Consider the following 20,195-nt stretch of genomic DNA (forward strand, 5'->3'; position numbering starts at 1 on the left):
AAACCCTAAACATACCTCTAATCATAACCCTAACCCTAGACCTAACACTAACACTAACCTTAACCCTAGCTCTAGCCTAAACCCTAAAACTAACCTTATTTCTAATTCTAACCCTAACCCTAAACCTAAGCTTAACACTAATCCTAGCCCTAACTCTAGCCCTAAACCTGTCCATAAACCTAACTCTAATTGAAAGCTGAACCCAAGCTCTAGCCCTAGCCCTAGCCCTAGCCTTAAACCTTACCCTAACCCTAACCCTAGCCCTAACCCTAGCCCTAGACCTAACCCTAGCACTGGCCCTAAACCTAACCCTAGATCTAAATCAAACACTAACCCTAACCCTAGCTCTAGCTCTATTTCTAACTCTAGCACTAACACTAGCCCTACCTTTTACCCTAACCATAACACTAGACCTAACCCTAACACTAACCCTAGTCCGAGTCATAACCCTAGCACAAACCCTAACCACAATGGTAACTTCAATTTTAATCTTAATCCTAAACCTAAACCAAGCTGTAGCCCTAAGCCTAACCCTAACCATAAACCTAACCCTAACCTTAACACTAGCTATAGCACCAGCCCTAAACCTAACACTAACCCTAGCCCTAACCCTAAACCTAAAAATAACCAAAACCCTTACCCTAACCCTAACACTAACACTAAACTTAACCCTTGCTCTAACAATAAATGTAACCTTAACACTAACCCTAACCCTAGCCCTAATCATAGCCCTAGCCCTTAACCTAACCCAAACCTTAACCTCTAACCCTAACTTAAACGTCTAACCCTAACACTAGTCTAAACCTAGCACTAAGCCTACCCCTAGTTCTATGTCTAACCCTAAATCTTACCCTAGCCATAGCCCTAGCAATCATCCTAACTCTAAACCTAACCAAACCAAACCCTAAAGCTAAACCTATTCCTAATTCGAACCCTAGCCTTAACCCCAACCTTAACACTAACCCTAAACCTACCTCTAGCTCTAGCCCAAGCCCAAGCCCTAAACCTAGCTATAATCCTAACCCTAAAAACTAACCCTAACCCCAGACCTAATCCTAACACTAACCCTAATGCTAGCTCTAGCTGTATGCCTAAACCTAAAACTAACCTTATTTTTAATCTTAATGGCAACCCCAAACCTAAACCTAACACTAACCCGAGCCCTAACCATAACCCTAGACCTAACCCTAACACTAACCCTGGGCCTAGCCCTAACCCTAAGCCTATCCCTAGCACTAACCCTAGCCCTAACTGAAAACTTAACCCAAGCTCTAGCCCTAGCTTTAAACCTTACCCTAGCCCTAATCCTACCCTGAGCCCTAACCCTAGCCCTAGCCCTAAACCGAACCTTAGATTTAAACCAAACACTAACCCTAACCCTAGCTCCAGCTCCATTCTGAACTCTAACACAAACCCTGGCCTTACTTTTTACCCAAACCCTAAAAGTAGACCTAACCCTAACACTAACCCCAGCCGAAGTCATAATTCTAGAACGAACCCTAACCCTAATGCTAACTCTAATTTTAATCCTAATCCTAAACCTAAGCCAAGCCATAGCCCTAAGCCTAGGCCTAACCCTAACCATAAACCTAACACTAACACTAACCCTAACCCTAGCTACAGGGAAGGGACTAAACCTAACAATAACCTTAGCCCTAGCCCTAACCCTAAACCTAACCAAAACCCTAACTCTAACCCTAACACTAACACTAAACTTAAGCCTAGCCCGAACCCTAAAGGTAACTCTAACTATTACCCTATCAATAACCCTATCCCTAAACCTAACCCTAAATCATATCCCCCAAACTTACCCTAGCCCTAGCCCTAGCACTAACCCTAACCCTAAATGTAACCCTCAAGTTAAACCTGAAACTAACCTTAGCCCTAGCCCAAGCCCTAGACCTAAACTGAACCCAAAGCCTAGACCTAACACTATAACTAACCCTTGCCCTAGCCCTAGCCCTAAACCTAGCCATAATCTTAGGCCTAAATGTCAAACTAACCTTAGCCCTAATCCTAATTCTAACCTTAACCCTAGACATAACCCTAAAACCAACCCGAACCCTAGCTCTAGCTCTAGCCCTAACCCTAAGAATAACCCTAGCCCTACCCCAACCCTAACACTAACTCTAGCCCTAACCATAACCCTAACCTAACCCTAAACCTAGCCCTAACCCTAGCCCTAATCCTAACCCTAACCCTAGACCCGACGCTAACACAAAACCTAATCCTAGCTATAAGCATAGGCCTACACCTAGTTCTAACCCTTAGCACAAACCTAGCCATTACCCTACCCCTAACCTTAATCCTAGCCGATACCTAATCCTAATCCTAAACCTAGACCTAAACCTAACACTAACTCTCACCCTAGCTGTAGCTCTAGCCCTAAGCCTAACACTAACCCTAGCCCTAGCCCTAATCCTAATAAAACTCTAGACTTCAACCTAGCCCTAACTCTAGCCCTAGACCTAACCCTAACCCTATCCCTAGCCCAAACCTTTACCATAAACTTAGCTCTACCCTAGGACTACCCCTAAACCAAGCCTTAACCCTAAGCCTAAGCCAAACCCTAACCCTAACCCTAGACCTAACACTAACACTACCCCTTACCCTAGCTCTAGCTCAAGCCCAAACCCTAACATTAACCCTAGCCCTAAACTTTTCCCTAGCTTTAACCCCAACCCTCACCATAACCCTAACCCTAGCCATGCCCCTAATTTTAGCCCAAACCCTAACCCAAACCTTAACCTCAGTCCTAACACAAGCACTAACCATAACCATGGCTCTAGCCCTACCCCTAATCCTAACATTACCCTAACTCTATCGCTAACCCTAACCTAGCACTAACTCTATCGCTAACTCTAACACTAACCCTAAAAGTATGCTAAACGTAACCTTAGCCCTAGCCCTAAAACTAACCCTAAACTTAAACCTAAACCTAAACTTAACACTGACCCTAGCCATACCTGTATGTCTAATCCAAACCCTAACCCTAACAATAACCCTAACCCTAGCCTTAACATTAACCCTACCCCTAGCCCAAATCCTAAACCTAACCTTAACACTAATGTAATACCTAATCCTACTACTAACCAAAATCCTAGCACTACACCTAGCCCCAGCCCTACACCTAACCCTAGCCCTAACACTAACCCTAACCCTAGCCCTAACCCTAGACCCAGCACTAAACCTATCCCAAGTCCTAACCCTAGCCCTAACTCTAGCTCTAACCCAAACCCTAAACCTAATCCTAATTCTAACCCTAAATCTTGCCCTATCCCCAACCCTACCTGTAACCATAACCCAAGCCCTACCTCTGGCCATAGCCCTAACACTAACCATAACCTGAACTCTAACCCTAACCCTAGTACCAGCCATAACCCTACCCCTTTCTCTAATCCTAACCCTAAACCTAATCCTAGCCCTATCCCTGGTCCTAGCCCTAACTCTAAACTTAACACCAATGCTAATCCTAACCCTAACCCTTTCCCTAAACCTAACCCAAAACCTAACTCTAACCCTAACCATAGCCCAGACCCTAGCCCTATCCAAACCCTAACCCTAACTCTAACACAAGTCCTAGCCCGAATCCTATCACTAACCCTAATCCTAACCCTAAACCTAGCCCTAACCTTAACCCTAGCCCTAGCCCTAATTTCAGCCCTAACACTAAAACTAATGCCATACCTAGTCTGAACACTAAGCCTAACCCTAGCTTTAGCCCTACCCCTACCCCTAAACCTTACCAAAGACCTAACCCAATCTCTAAACCTAAACCTCACCCTAGCCCTGACCCTAGCCCTAAATATAACCCTAACACTAACTCTCGCCTTAGCCCAAACCCCAGTTCTAAACCTAACCATAACACTAGCCCAAAACCTAGCCCTAATCCTAAACCTAATCCTAGCCCTAACCCTAACACTAGACCTAGCCCAAAACCTTACTTGAAAGCTAGCCCTTGCCCTAATCCTAACCCTAAAACCAACCCTAAGGCTAGCCATAACCTAACCCTAACTCTAAACAAAACCCTTAACCTAACCCTAGCCTTAGCCCTAGCCCTAAGCCTAAACCTAGCCCTAAACCTAATCCTACACCAATTGTATCACTAGCCCTGACCCTAGCTCTAACCATGTCCCAAGTCTTAGCCTTGGCTCTTGCCCTAACTCTAACCCTAACTGTAATCCTAACACAAAACCTAATCCTAGCCCTAGCGCTGGTTCTAGCCCTAGCCCTAAGGATAACCCTAAACCTAACCCTAGTCCTTACTCAAAACCTAACCCTAAGCATTTCTTATTTGTTACCCTAACCATAACCCTAAACCCAACCTTAACCCTAACCCTAGCCTTCGCTCTGACCCTGATGCTAACCCTAAACCTAACACTAAACCTAGACCTAACCCTAACCCTAGCCCCATGCCTAGTCCTAGCCCTAACCCTAACCATAGACCTAACCTTAACTCTAACCCTAGTTCTAACCCCACCCCTAACCCTAACACTTTCTCAAGACCTAACCCTAACACTTACCCTAATTTTAAACTTAAGCCTTGTCCTAAATGTAAACATAACCCTAACTGTAAACCTATCACTAACCCTAACCCTAACCATAACACTAGCATTAGCCCTGACCATGATTCTGACCCTAACCCTAACCCTAGCTCTAGAACTAACCCTAATCTTAACCCTTACCCTAGTCATAATCCTAACCCAAACCAAAATGCTAGCCCTAGCTCTAACCCTAGCCCTAACACTAACCCTAGCCTAGCCCTACCCATAGTCATAACCTTAGGTGTAACTCTAACCCTAGACCTAACCCTAACACTAACCCTAACCCTAACCCTACCTCTCCTCTAGCCCTAACCTTAACAGTAACCCTATCCCCAATCCTTACCCTAAACAGAAACCTAATCCTAACCCTAAACTTAACCCTTGCTCTAATAATAATTGTAAACTTAACCCTAACTCTAGCCCTAACCATATCCCTAGCCCTAACCTTAACCCTAACCTGATCCCAAGCCCTTAGCCCAACCCTAAATGTACCCTTAACCTCTAACCCTAATGCTAGTCCTAGAACTAGCCTAAACCTAGCCCTAACCCTAGTTCTATGTCTAACCCTAAATCTTACCCTAGCCACAGCCCTAGTGATCATCCTAACTCTAAACCTAACTGGACCCTAAACCTAACCCTAAACCTAGCCCTAATACTAACCCTAACCCTACTCCTAATTTGAACCCTAAAATTAACCCTAACCCAAACACTAACCCTAACCCCAGCCCAAACCCTAACACTAACCCTGGCCCTAAACTTTACCCTAACTCTAACCAAAACCCTAGCCATAGACATGACCCTGATTCTAACCCTTACACTAACCCTAACCCCTAACCCTAATATTAACACTAACCTTATCACAAACACTAACCTAGCCCGAACTCTAAAGCTAAACCTAACCGGAAACCTAACAGTATCTGAACTTTAACCCGAATGCTAAATCGACCCATAACCTTAGCCCTAGCCTTACACTTAAACCTAAACTAAATCCTAATTCTAATCCTTACCCTAATTTTAACCCTAGCCCTATCCCTAACCCTAGTTCTAATTTCAGCCCTAACCCTAAACCCTACCCTAAACCCTACCCTAGCCCTAAAGGTAGCCTTAGCCCAAAATCTAGCCCTAATCCTAACACTAACACTAACTTTATTCCTAACATTAACATTAACCCTAACCCTAGCTCTAGCCCTACCCCTAACCCTAACACTAACCCTAGCCCTAACCCTAACCCTAACCCTAGATTAAACACTAACTCTAACCCGAACCCTAGCTCTAGCTCTATCCAAAACCATAACACTTACATTAACCCTAAGAAAAATACTAAACCTTACCATAACCCAAAACTCAACCTTTGCCCTAGCCCTAAACATAACTCTAACCCTATTACTAACCCTGGCCCTAAACCTAACCCTAGCCCTAAACCTAGCCATAACTCTAACCCTAACCGGTTAGAGTTAAACACAGAACCAATTCTAACACTAACCCTAAGCCTAGCCCTAGCCCAAACACTAAACCTAATCCTAGATTTAACACTTATACTAACCCGAACACTAGCTCTAGCTCTAGCCAAGATGGTAACACTTACATTAACCCTAACCCTAACCAAAATATTAAACCTGACCTTAACCCTAAATTTAACCCTTGCCCTAACCCTAAATGTAAGTCTAACCCTAACACTAACCCTAGCCCTAAACCTAACCCTAGCCCTAAACCTAGCTCTAACACTAGCCCTAACCATAAACCCAGACCCAATACTAACACTAACCCTAGGCCTAGCCCTAGCCCTAACACTAATCGTAACTTTAACCCTAGCCCAAACCCAAACTCTAACCCTATTTCTAACCCAAATTCTAACACTAACCCTAGCCTTAAACTTAACCCTAGACCTAGCCCTAACCATAGCCCTAGCCATAACCCTAGACCTAACCCTAACACTAACCCTAACCCTAGCTCTAGCTCTAGTCCCAACTCTTACACTAACCCTAGCCTTAATACTAACCCAAACACTAACCTCAACACTAAACCTAACCCTTAACCTAAACTTAACCCTGGGCCTAACCCTTAATGTAACCTTGACCATAACCCTACCCATAGCCTTGACCCTTGCCCTAGACCTAACTAGATCTGACCCTTGACTCTAACCTAACCCTAGCTCTGACCATGCCTCAACCCTAACACTAACTCTGGCCCTAACTTTTACCCTAAATCTAACCAAAACCCTAGCCATAGACATGACCCTGATTCTACCCCTAACACTAACATTATCCCTAACCCTAACTCTAAACCTAATCTTAACCCTAGCCCTAACCATAAACTTAACCCTATCCCTAAATGAAACCCTAACCCTAACCCTAGCCCTAGCCCTAACTCTAACTCTAATCCTAAACCTAGCCCTAAACCTAACCCTAGCCCTAGCCATAAACCAAGTCTTAGCCATAACCCTAGATTTAACCCTAACCCTTGATATAAACCTAACACCTTAATCCTAGCTCTAGCCCAAGCCCTAACCCAAGCACTAACAATAGCCCTAGCCCTAACCTTAACCCTAAACCTAGACTTAACCCTAACACTAACCCTAGCTGTAGGTGTAGCCCTTACACTCACCTTAACCCTAATCCTAATCCTAACCCTAATCATATCACTAGCCTTAACCCTAGCTCTAATCTCAACCCTAGTCCTAGCCTTGGTTCTAGCCCTAACCCTAACTGTACCCCAAACTCTAACCCTAGCCCTAGCCCCAGCTGTAGCCCTAACACTACTTAAAACCCTAAACCTACTCAGGTCCCTAGCCCTGGTTCTAGCCCTAATCCTAAAGTTAACTCTAACCCAAACCCTAGGTCTCACCCTAAACCTAACCCTAAATGTATGCTAATCCTTACCCTAACCCTAACACTAAACCCAACCCTGCTTTAACCCTAACCGTAGCCCTAGGCCTACCCTAAACTTAACACTAGCTCTTTCTCTAGCCCTAACCCTAACATTAACACTAGTCCTAAACCTAACACTAACTATAACCTGAATCAAAACCCTAACCCTAGGCCACACCTTAAACCTAATCCTAGACCTACCCCTAACACTAACCATAACCCTAGCTCTAGCCCTAGCCCTAGCCTTTAACGTAGCTCTAATCCTAACCCTAATCCTAACCCTAGACCTAACCTTAAAACTAACCCTGGCCCTAGCCCTAACCCTAGCTCTATCCCTAACCCTAAATGAAAACTTAATCCAAGCTCTAGCCATAGCCCTAAACCTTACCCTAGTCCTAACCCTAGCCCTAGCCCTAGCCCTAAATCTAACTCGATCTAAACCAAACACTAACCCTAACCCTAGCTCTAGCTGTATTCCTAACTCTAATACTAACCCTTGCCCTACCTTTTACCCGAACCCTAACACTAGACCAAACCCTAACACTAACCCTAGCCTGAGTCGGAACCCTAGCACAAACCCTAAGCATAACACTAACTTTAATTTAAATCCTAATCCTAACTGTTAGGAGTATATCCTAAGAACCCTGAAGCACCAATCCAAAAGAACCTATGCACCCCGATGTTCATAGCAGCACAATTTACAATAGCCAAGAGTTGGAAGCAACCTAGATGCCCATCAATCAATGACTGGATCAAAAAACTATGGTACATTTACACAATGGAATTCTATGCTGCAGAAAGGAAGAAGGAGCTCCTACCCTTTGCAACATCATGGGTGGAACTGGAAAGCATTATGCTGAGCGAAATAAGCCAGGCGGTGAAAGACAAATACCATATGATATCACCATTAACAGGAATCTAAACAACAAAACAAACAAGCAAGCAAAATGTAACCAAAGACACTGAAATACAGAACGTGCTGACAGGGTCCAGAGGGAAGAGGGGAGAGAATCACAGGGGAAAAGGGGAGGGACTCACATGAACAAGTATAAAGGACACATGGACAATAACTAAGGTGGGGGGCGGAAATGGGAGGGAAGTGGGGAGCATGGGGGGGCAGGACTGGGAATACAAGACAGAAAACTGTACTTGAACAAGAATTAAATAAAACAATAAATAAATCCTAATCCTAAACCCAACACAAGCCATAGCCTTAAGCCTAGCCCTAACCTAACCATAAACCTAACCCTAAAACTAATACTGACCCCAGCTATAGCGCTAGCCCTAAACCTAACAATAACCCTAGCCCTAACCCTAAGCCTAAACCTAACCAAAATCCTAACCCTAACTTTAAACTTAATCCTCGCCCTAACTCTAAACATTGCCCTATTACCCTATCAAAAACCCTATCCCTAAAGTTAACCCTAACCCTAAACATAGCCCTAAAACTCACCCTAGACCTAGCCCTAACCCTCACCCTCAACGTAACACTGCAGTTAAACCTTAAGATACCCCTAGCCCTAGCCCAAGCCCTAGAGCTAAACTTAACCTTAACCCTAGACCTAAACCTATAACTAACCCTCGCCTATCCCTAGCCCTAAACCTAGCCATAACCCTAGACCTAAACCTCAACCTAACCTTAGCCCTAATCCTAACCCTAACCTTAACCCTAGACCTAACCCTAACACCAGCTCTAGCTCTAGCCCTAACCCTAACAGTACCCTTAGGCCTAACCCTAACCCTAACACTAACTCTAGCCCTCACCATAATCCTAACCCTAACCCTAACCCTAACTCTACTCCTAACCTTAAACCTAATCCTAGCCCTACTCCTGGCCCTAGCCCTAACTCTAAACTTAAACCTAATGCTAACCCTAACCATACCATAAACCTAACCCAAAACCTACCCCTAACTGTAGCCCTGACCCTAGCCTTACTCAAGCCCTAACCCTAATTCTAACACAAGCCCTAGCCCTAATCTTATCACTAACCCTAATCCTAACCCTGACCTCAGCCCTAATCTTAACCCTAGCCCTAGCCCTAATTTCAGCCCTAACCCTAACACTAAACCCATACCTAATCTGAACACTAACTTTAACCCTAGCTTTAGCCCTACCCCTAAACCTTAACTTAGCCCTAACCCAATCTTTAAACCTAAACCTAACTCTAGCCCTAACCCTAGACCTAGCCCTAATCCTAAACCTAGCCCAAATCCTAACCATAATCCAAAACTTAACCCCAGCCTTAACCTTAACCCTAACACTAACTCTAAAACTAACCCTACACCTAATCCTAACACTAACCATAAACCTAGCTCTAGTCCTTCCCCTAGCCCTAGCCCTAACCCTAGCCCTAACACTAACCCTAGCCCTAGCTCTAGCCCAAAACTCCATACTAACCCTATCCCTAACCCTAACCCTAAACCTAACCCTAATTTTAACTCTAAACTCAACCCTTGCCCTAACCATAAATGTAATCTTAAACCTAAGCTTAACCCTAGCCATAGCCCTAGCCCTAGCCCTAAACATAACCCTAACCCTAACCCTAACCTTAGCCCTAGCGCTAATCCTAACCTTAACCCTAATCCTAACCCCTAACCATAACCCTATTCCTAGACCTAGCTTAAACCTAGCCCTAACCCTAACTCTAGCCCCAAGTCTAATCCTAAAGCTAATCCTAGCCATAGTTCTAGCATCATCCTAAAACTAAATTTAACCATTTTCTAACCCTTAACCTAACACTACCTTTAAATAAAACCCTAAACATAACCCCAGCCCTAGTCCTTACTCTAACCCTAATTCTATTCCTAGTTTGAATCCTAACCCTAACCCTAGCCCTAAAAGTAACACTAACCGAGTCCTAGCACAAACCAAAACCCTAAACCTAGACTTAGCCATATAGTGAACCCTAATTTGAAGCCTAAAACTAGACCTAGCCTGAAACCTAAACCTAGTGGTAGCCCTAGCCCTAACCCTAGCCCTATCCCTAAACCTAGCCCTAATCCTCTCTCTAGCCCTAACTCTAAACCTAATTCTAGCCCTAACCCTAGCCCTAGCCCTAATCCTAGCATTCATTATCCTGATCTAGCATTCACTAACCTTATTCTTCACCCAGAAACTAAACCAAGCCCTAACACTAACTCTAACCTAAACTCTAGACCTAACACTAACAATAACCCGAACCCTGCTCTACCTCTAACCCTAAGCCTAATCCTAGCCCCTACCCTAAACCTAACCCTAAAACTAACCCTAAATCTAACCTTAACCCCAATAATAATTCTAACCCTAAACCTAGTCCTAGCTGTAACCCTAACCCTAATCCTAACCATAGCCCTAGTCATAACACTAGCCCTAACCCTAGGCCTAACCCTAGACCTAGCCCGAATCCTATCCATAATGTGAACACTAAAACTAACCTTATTGCTTACCCTAACACTACCCCTACCCCTACCCCTAGACCTACCTCTAAGGCTAATATAAACCTTACCCTTAACCCTAACAATAACCCTAACCCTAGACCTAACACTAAAACCAACCCAAACCTTATTTACAGCTCTAGCCCAAACCCTAAGATGAACCTTAGACCTAATTATGACCCTATTTCTAACCAAAACCATAACCCTAACCCTCAAATTAACCCTTGCCCTAACCCTAAATTTAAGCCTATCTCTAACCTTAACCCTAGTACTAAAGCTAAACCTAGCCCTAACCCCAGCCCTAACCCTAGCTCTAACCCTAAACCTAAACCTAACCCTAATCCTAAACTTATACCTGGCCTTAATCTTAACCCCTGCTGTGACCTCTACACAAAACCTATACCTAACCGTAACACGAACCCTAACCATAGCTCGGGCCCTAGCCCTAGACATAACCCTAGCCCTAACCCTAAACCTAGCCCTAGCCATAACCCTAGCCATGACCCTAATCCTAGCCCCAGCTCTAACCCTAACTCTAACCTTAGCCCTAAACCTAACCCTAACACTAATTCTAAGCCCTAGGTTAAGCCTTGCCCCAACCATAAATGTAACCTGAACCCTAACCCTACCCCTACTCCTAACCCTATCCCTAGACCTAAAGCTAGCCCTAACCTTAACCCTAAGCCTACCCCTACCCCCAATCCCAACATTGGCCCTAATGCTAACCCTAACCCTACTCCTAACCCTAACACTAACCCTAGTCCTAGCTTTACCTCCAGCCCTAACCCTAACACTAACCCTAGTCCTAATTTGAACTCTAACCCTAAACAAAACCCTAGCCTTAATTTTAACACTAACTCGAGCCCTAGCCCTAACCAAGCCTTAACCATAAACTGAACCATAACTCTAAACACAACCATAATCCTAATCCTAACACTAACTCTAGCACAAGCCCTAACTCTAGCCCTAACCATAATCCTAGTCTAAGCCCTGGCCCTGGCCCCAACCATAACTGTAACCCTAACTCCAGTCCTAGCCCTAGCCCTAGCCCTAACCCTAACCCTAATGCTAACTCTAATCCTAACCCTAAACCTAATCCTAGCCCTAGCCCTGGCTTTAGCCCTAACCATACACTTAATGCTAGACCTATCCCTGGCTCGTAACCTGACCTTGATCGTATCCTAACCCTTACCCTACACCCAACTCTAAACCAAACTTTAGCCCTGACCCTTATTCTAACCCTGGCCTTAACCCTAACCCTAACCCTAGACCTAACCCTACCCCTAACCCTAAACAAAACCCCAAACCCAACACTAACCCTAGGGCTAACCCTAATACTAAACCTAATCATAATCCTAACTCTAACCCTGGCCCTAGGACTAACCCAAGTCCTAGACCTAAACCTAGCCCTAACACTAGACCTCAACCTGAACCTAAACCTAGCTTTAACCTGAAACCTTGGCCTAGTCCTAACGCTAGCCCTTACCCTCATCCTAGACCCCACCCTTAACCTAACCATAGCCTGAGCCCTTACCCTAGCCCTTACCCTACCCTAGCCAAAACAGTAGGCTTAACCCTAAACCTAACCCTGGTCCTAACACTAAACTGACCCTAACCCTAGACCTAGAAGTAACACTAACTGGAACCCTAGCTCTACACCTAACCCTAGCCTTAGCCCTAGTCCTAATCCTAACCCTAGACCTAACCATAATACTAACTTTAGCCCAATCCTGAGATCGATCCCTAGTTCTACACCTAACCCTAGTTCTAACACTAACCCTTACCCTAGCCCTAACTCTAGCCCAAGCCCTAGCACTAACCCTAACCCTAAACCTAGACCTAATCCTAACAGTAACCCTAGCCTTAGACCTAAACCTATACCTAACCCTAGAACTAACCTTAGTTCAAGCATTAATACTAAACCTACCACTGATCTTAACCATAGCCCTAGCATTTACCCTATCCCTAAACCTAACAAGAGCCCTAACCCAATCCCTAACCTTAAAACTAACCCTGGCACTAACCCAAGCCCTAGCTTTAACACTAGCCCTAAAACTAACCCCAATCCTAGTTCTAAGTCTAATACTAAAGCTAACACTACATGTAGCCCTAGCAATATCCTAACCCTAAATATAATCGTATCTTAACCCTAAACCTAATTCTAGCCCTAAATGAAACCCAAAACTTAACCCTGGCCCAAGCCCTAACCCTAACCATAAAATTACTTCTAATTTGAACCCTAACACTTATCATAACCCTAAACATAAAAATAACCCTACCCATAGCTCTAGCCCTAGCCTCAAACCTAACAGTAATGCTGGCCCTAACCCTAACCCTAACCAAACCCTAGCATTAGAAGTGACCCTGATTCTAAACCTGACCCTAAGCCTAGACCTAACCCTAACACCTGACCCTAGCCCAAACCCTAACCACAACCCTAGATGTAGCCATATACAAACCCTAATTTGAACCTTAACACTAGCCCTAGCCCTATCCCTAAACTTAATACTAGACCTAGCCCAAAACCTAAACCTGAGGCTAGCCTTAGTCCTAGCCCTAGCCCTAAAAGTAACCTGATCCCTAGCTCTAACCCTCTCTAACCATAGTCCTTACCCTAGCCCTGACTATAATCCTAATCCTAGCCCTAACCCCAGACCTAGCCCTAATCCTATCCCTAATGCTAACACTAAAACTAACATGATTGCTAATTCTGACACTAACCCTAACCCTAGCCCTAGGCCTACCCCAAACCCTAACATTAACCTTACCCCTAAACCTAACCCTAATGCTAACGCTAGACCTCACACTAAAACCAATCTGAACCCTAGCTATAGCTATAGCCCAAACCCTATCATGAACCCTAGCCCTAATCCTAACCCTAACTCTAACCAAAACCATAACCCTAAACCTAAACCTAAACAGAACCCTATCTCTAACCTTAACCCTAGCCCTAAAGCTAAACCTAGGACTAACCCCACCCCTAACCCTAACCCTAATCCTAGCTCTACCTCTAGCCCTAACCCTAACACTAGTCCTAATTTTAACACTAATCCTAAACAAAACCCTAGCCCTAAACCTAACACTAACCCAATCCCCAGCCCTAAATCTAAACATAACCCCAAACATAACCATAATCCTAATCCTAACCATAACCCTAGCACAAGCCCTAACTATAGCCCTAACCCTAACCCTAACAATAACAATAACTCTAATCCTAGCCCTAAATCTAATCCTAGCCCTAGTCCTGGCTTTAGCCCTAACCCTAAACTTAACTGTAGACCTCTCCCTGGCCCTCACCCTAACCCTAAACATATCCTAAACCTAACCCTAAACCTAACCCTAACCCTGACCCTAAACCTAACCCTAGACCTAAACCTAACACTAACCCAAGCCTTAACCCTACCCCTAAACCTAAACAAAACCTTAACCCCAACACTAACCCTAGGGCTAACACAAACCATAAAACTAATCATAATCCTAACTCTATCCCTAGCACTAGAACTAACCCTGGTCCTAACCCTAAACCTAGCCCTAACACTAGACCTAAACCTAAACCTAAATCTAGACTTTGACCTAGCTCTAACGCTAACCCTTACCCTAATCCTATACCTCACCATTAACTTAACCCTAGCCCAAGCCCTTACCCTAGCCCTTACCTTAACCCTAGCCCAAACTGTAGGCCTAACCCTAAACCTAACCCTGGTCCTAACACTAAACTGACCCTAACCCTAGACCTAGAAGTAACACTAACTGGAACCCTAGCTCTACACCTAACCCTAGCCCTAGCCCTAATTCTATCCCTAACCCTAGGCCCCCTAGCACTATTCCTAGGCAGAACCCTAGTTCTAGACCTAACCTTAGCCCTAACCCTAAACCTAATCCTAGCCCTAACCAAAACACTAGACCTGGCCCCATACCTTACCCAAACGATACCCCTTACCCTAATCCTAACCATAAAACCAACTTTAACACTAACCATTATCTAACCTTAACCCTAAAAGAAACCCTAATCCTAATCCTAACACAAATCATATCACTAGCCATGACCCTAGCTATAACCATAACCCGAGTCCTAGCCTTGGCACTCGCACTAACCTTAACTCTAACTGTAATTCTAATGCTAAACCTAATCCTAGCCCCAGCCCTTGTTCTAGCCCTAACCCTGAAGGTAACCTTAACCTTAACTCTAGCCCTCACCCTAAACCTAACCCTAACGTATCTTATCTGTTACCCTAACCATAACCCTAAACCCAAACCTACCCCTAACCCTAGCCCTGGCCCTAACCCTAACCCTAACCCTAACCCTAGCCTTTGCCCTGATCCTTATGCTAACCCTAAACCTAGCACTAAACCTAGACCTAACCATAGCCTTATTTCTATCCCTAGCACTAACCCTACCCATAGACCTAACCTTAACTCTACACCTAACCCTAGCTCTAACCCTACTTCTAACCCTAACACTATCTCAAGACCTAATTCTAACACTAACCCTAATTCTAAACTTAAGCCTTGCCTTAAATATAAATGTAACCTTAACCCTAACCCTATCAATAACCCTATCCCTAACTCTAACTGTAACACTAGCATTAGCTCTGATTGTGATTCTGACCGTAAACATAACCCTAGCTCTAGACCTAACCCTAATCTTAACCTTACCCTAATCATAATCCTAACCTGAACCCTAAACCTAGACCTAGCCTTAACCCTAGCCTGAACACTAACCATAGCCACAGCCATAACCCTAGTTCTAGACTTAACCCTAGCACTAATCCTAACCCTACCTCTCCTCTAGCTCTAACCTCAACAGTAATCCTATCCCTAAACCTAACCCTAAACTGAACCCTAATCCTAACCCTAAACTGAACCCTTGCTCTAACAATAAATGTAACCTTAAACCCAACCCTAGCTCTAGGCCTTACCATGGCCCTAGCCCTAACCCTAATCCTAGCCCTAGCCCTTAGCCTAATCCTAACCCTAACCTTAAACCCTAAACCTAATGCTAGTCCTAGTCCTAGCCTAAACCTAGCCCCAAACCTAACCCTAGTTCTAAGTCTAACTGTAAAACTTAACCTAGCCATAGCCCTGGCAATCATCCTAACTCTAAACCTAGCCCTATCCAAAACCTAACCCTAAATCTAACCCTAAAGGTAATCCTAATTCGAATCCTATTGTTAGCCCTAATCCTAACCCTATTTCTAGTTTGAACCCTAACGTTAACCCCAACCGTAACACTAACCTGAACCCTAGCTCTAACATTAGCCCCAAGCCTAACACTAACTCTGGCCCTAACCCTAACTCTAAACATAAATCTAACCCTAGCCCTAACCATAAACCTAAACCTATTCCTAAACAAAACCCTATCCCTAAACCTAGCCCTTGCACTAACTCTAACTCTAATCCTAAACCTAGCCCTAAACCTAACCCTAGCCATAAACTAAGTGCTAGCCCTAACCCTAACCCTAGCTGCAACCCTAACCCTAGATCCTACCCTAACACTTACCCTAACCCTACCTCTAGCCCTAGCCCTAACCCAAACACTAATAATAGCCCTATCCCTAATCATAACCATAAACCTAGATTTAACCCTAACACTAACCTAGCTGTAGCAGTAGCCCAAACACTAACCCAAACCCTAACCCTAGACCTAGCCATAGCCCCAACCCTAATTTGAACCCTAAAATTAAAACTAGCCATAGCCATAACCCTAACACTAGACCTAGCTCGAAACCGAATCCTAAAGCTGGTCCTAGACCTAACCCTAACTGCAATCCTAGCTCTAACCTTAGCCTTATCCCTAGCTCTAACCCTTATCATAAACCTAGCACCAACCCTAGCCCTACCCTTAACCCTAGCCCTAACCATACCCTAACCCTAAACCCAGATCTAACCCTAACACTAACCCTAACCCTAGATCTAGCCCTAGCCCTAACCCTAACCCTAGCTCTAATCCCAACCCTACCCCTAAACTTAACCAAAATCCTAACCCTAACCCCAGTGCTAGCCGTAATTCTAATCAAAACACAAAACCTAAACCTAGCCCAAGTCCTAGCCCTAACCCCTACTCTAACCCAAACCCGAACCCTAACCTACCCCTAACCCCAAACCTAAACCTACTCCTAAGCTTCAAAGGCACCCTAACCCTAACCCTAGCTCCATCACTACCCAAAACCTAGCCCTAGACCTGACTCTAGCCCTAGGCTAACCCTAGCCCTAGATCTAAACCCAAACCTAACCCCAGCCCTAGCACTAACCTTATCCCTAACCCTAGACCTAGCCCTAGCCCTAACCCTAAATCTAATCCTAGGCCTAAACTTAACCCTAGTGCTAGTCCTTATCCTAATCCTAACCCTAGCACTAGCCCTACTCCTAACCTTATCCCTAACCCTAAACCTAAATGAAACCCTAATCCTAACCCTAGTCCGAGCCCTACCTCTTAAATTAACCCTAACCCTAATTATAATTCTAACCCTAACTTTATCCCTAGCCGTAACCCTAGACCTGAACCTAACACTTACCCTCACCTAGCTGAAACTCTAGCCCTAACACTACCACTTAACCTAAACCTATCCCCAACCCTACTTCTAACCCACACCCTAAACCTACTCCTAAGCCTCAACCTCACCCTAACCTGAACCCTAGCCCCATTTCTACCCAAAACCTAACGCTAGCCCTCACCCCAGCCCTAGCCCTAACCTGAGCCCTTAACCTATACCTTACCCTAATCTTAACCCTAAACTTACCCTTACCCTAACCCTAAATGTAACATTAACCCTAACCTTAAGCCTAGTCCTGACACTAACCCCAGCGCTAACACTACATCTAGCCCTAACCATACCATAAAACTAACACTAACCTTATCACAAACACTAACCTAGCCCTAACTCTAACGCTAAACCTAACCCAAACCCTAACAGTATTCGAACCATAAACCGAATCCTAAATGGAACCATAACATTAGCCCTAACCTTACACCTAAACCAAATCCTAATCCTAATCCTTACCCTAACTTTAACACTAGCCCTAACCCTAACACTAGTTCTAACTTCAGCCCTAACCCTAAACCCTACCCAAGCCCTAAATGAAGCCTTAGTCCAAATTTTAGCCCTAACCCTAACCCTAACACTAACCTTATTCCTAATCCTAACACTAACCCTAACCCTAGCTCTAGCCCTACCCCTAAACTTAAACCTAGATTTAAAACTAATACAAGCCAAACCCTAGCTCTAGCTCTAGGCAAAACTGTAACACTCACCCTAACCCTAACCGAACCAAAATACTAAACCTAAACCTAAACTTAACCCTTGCCATAACCCAAAATGTAACTCTAACCCCAACACTAAACCTAGCCCTAAACTTAACACTAGCAGCAGCCCTAATACAAACCCTATACCTAATCCAAACACTTAACCTAACGCTACCTCTAGCCCTAGTCCTAGACCTAATCCTAGCCCTAACACTAACCTTAACCCTGAACGTAAACCTACACCTAACCCTAACACTAACCCTAACCCTCATTCTAGGTCTAGCTCTAAACTCACCACTAACCCTAGCCCTAACCCTAACCCTAATCCTACCCCTAAACTTAACCCTTGACCTAACTCTAAATGGAACCTTAAACCTAAACCTAACCCTAGCCATAGCCCTACCCTTATCCTAACCTTAACTCTAACACTAAACTTAACCCCTAACCCTAACCTCAGTCCTAGCCCTAGCCTAAAGGGAACCCTAGCTGTAGCTCTAACACTCATCCAAACCCTAAACCTAACAGTATCCTAACACTAACCCCAACCCTAGTTCTAAATAAAACCCTAAACATAACCCCAGCCCTAGCCCTAATCCTAACAGTAACCCTATTTCTAATTCGAACCCTAACCCTAACATTAACCCTAACCCTAGCTGTAGCCCTAGTAAAAACTCTAACACTAACTCTGGCCCTAAACCTAAACCTAACCAAAACCCGAGCTTTAGACATGACCCTGATTCTAAATCTAACCCAGTCTTACACTTAAACCTAACCCTAACCCTGACCATACCCCTAACTTTAACCTGACCCTAAACAAAACCCTAACCCTAATCCCAGCACAAGCCTAACTTCAACTCTAATAGCCCTAACCCTAACCCTAATCCTAAGCGTAACTTAACCCTTGCCCAAACAATAAATGTAACCTGAACCCTAATTTTAGCCCTAGACCTAACCCTAACCCTAACCCTAGCCCTAGACCTAACCCTAACCCTAACCATAAACCTAACCCTAGTCCTACACCTAACCCTAGCCCTAACTCTACTCCTAACACTAACTTTAGCCCTGGTTCTAACCCTAACCCTAAACCTACCTTTAGACCTGAACCTGATTCTATCCCTAACACTGACCCTAACCCTAACTCTAACCCAACCCTATACAGAACCATGAACCTAACCCTGGATCAAGCCCTTACCTTAACCCTAACCCTAACTCTAATACTAATCCTAACTCCAAACACAGCCCTATGCCAAACTCTAGCTGTAACCATAACCCTAGCCCTGGCCATAACTTTAAAACTAACTGTAACCCGAACTCAAACCCTAGCCCTATCACTAGCCCAAACTCTAACACTAACTTTAATCCTAAAACTAAACCTGATCCTAGCCCTAGCCCTGGCCATAGACCTAACCCTAAACTTAACCCTACCCTAACTCTTGCCCTCAGCCTAAACCTAACCATCAACATATCTTTACCCTTACCCCAAACCTAACCAAAAACCTAACACTTACCCTTACACTAACACTAACTCTAACCCTGGATCTAACCATAACCCTAACCATAGCCTTAGCCATGACCCTGAATCTAACCCTAACCCAAACACTAAGCAAAACTCTAGACTTAACCCTAACCCTAGCCCTATTCCTAAACCCAGCCCTAACCCTAACCCTAGCCCAAACCCGAACCCTAGTGATAAACCTAATCCTAGCCCTTACCCTAATCCTAGCCCTAAACCTAACCTTAGCCATACCCCTTATTCTAGCAATAACCCTAATCTTAGTCCTAACCTGAACACTAACCCTAGCCCTGGCACAAGCCCTAACCCTAACCCTAAATCTAATCTTAACCCTAAATGTAATCCTAGCCCTAACCCTGGCCCTAGACCTAACCTTAAATGTATCCTTACCCTTACCTAATTCTAACCCAAAACCTAACCCTAAACCTGACCCTAACCCTAAACCCAGACCTAGCTCTAACACTAGCTTTAGCCCAAGGCCTAGCCCTAACCCAAACACTAACCCTAGCCATAGACCTAGCCCTAACCCTAACCCTAAGCCTAGCCCAAACACTAACCCTAACCGAACCCTAATCCTAACAATAACAAAATCCTGCACTTTCACTTAACCATAG

The sequence above is a fragment of the Sturnira hondurensis genome, unplaced genomic scaffold, assembly GCF_014824575.4.
Source record: "Sturnira hondurensis isolate 20B ecotype Veracruz unplaced genomic scaffold, ASM1482457v3 Scaffold0004525, whole genome shotgun sequence".
In the NCBI taxonomy this organism is placed as follows: Eukaryota; Metazoa; Chordata; class Mammalia; order Chiroptera; family Phyllostomidae; genus Sturnira; species Sturnira hondurensis.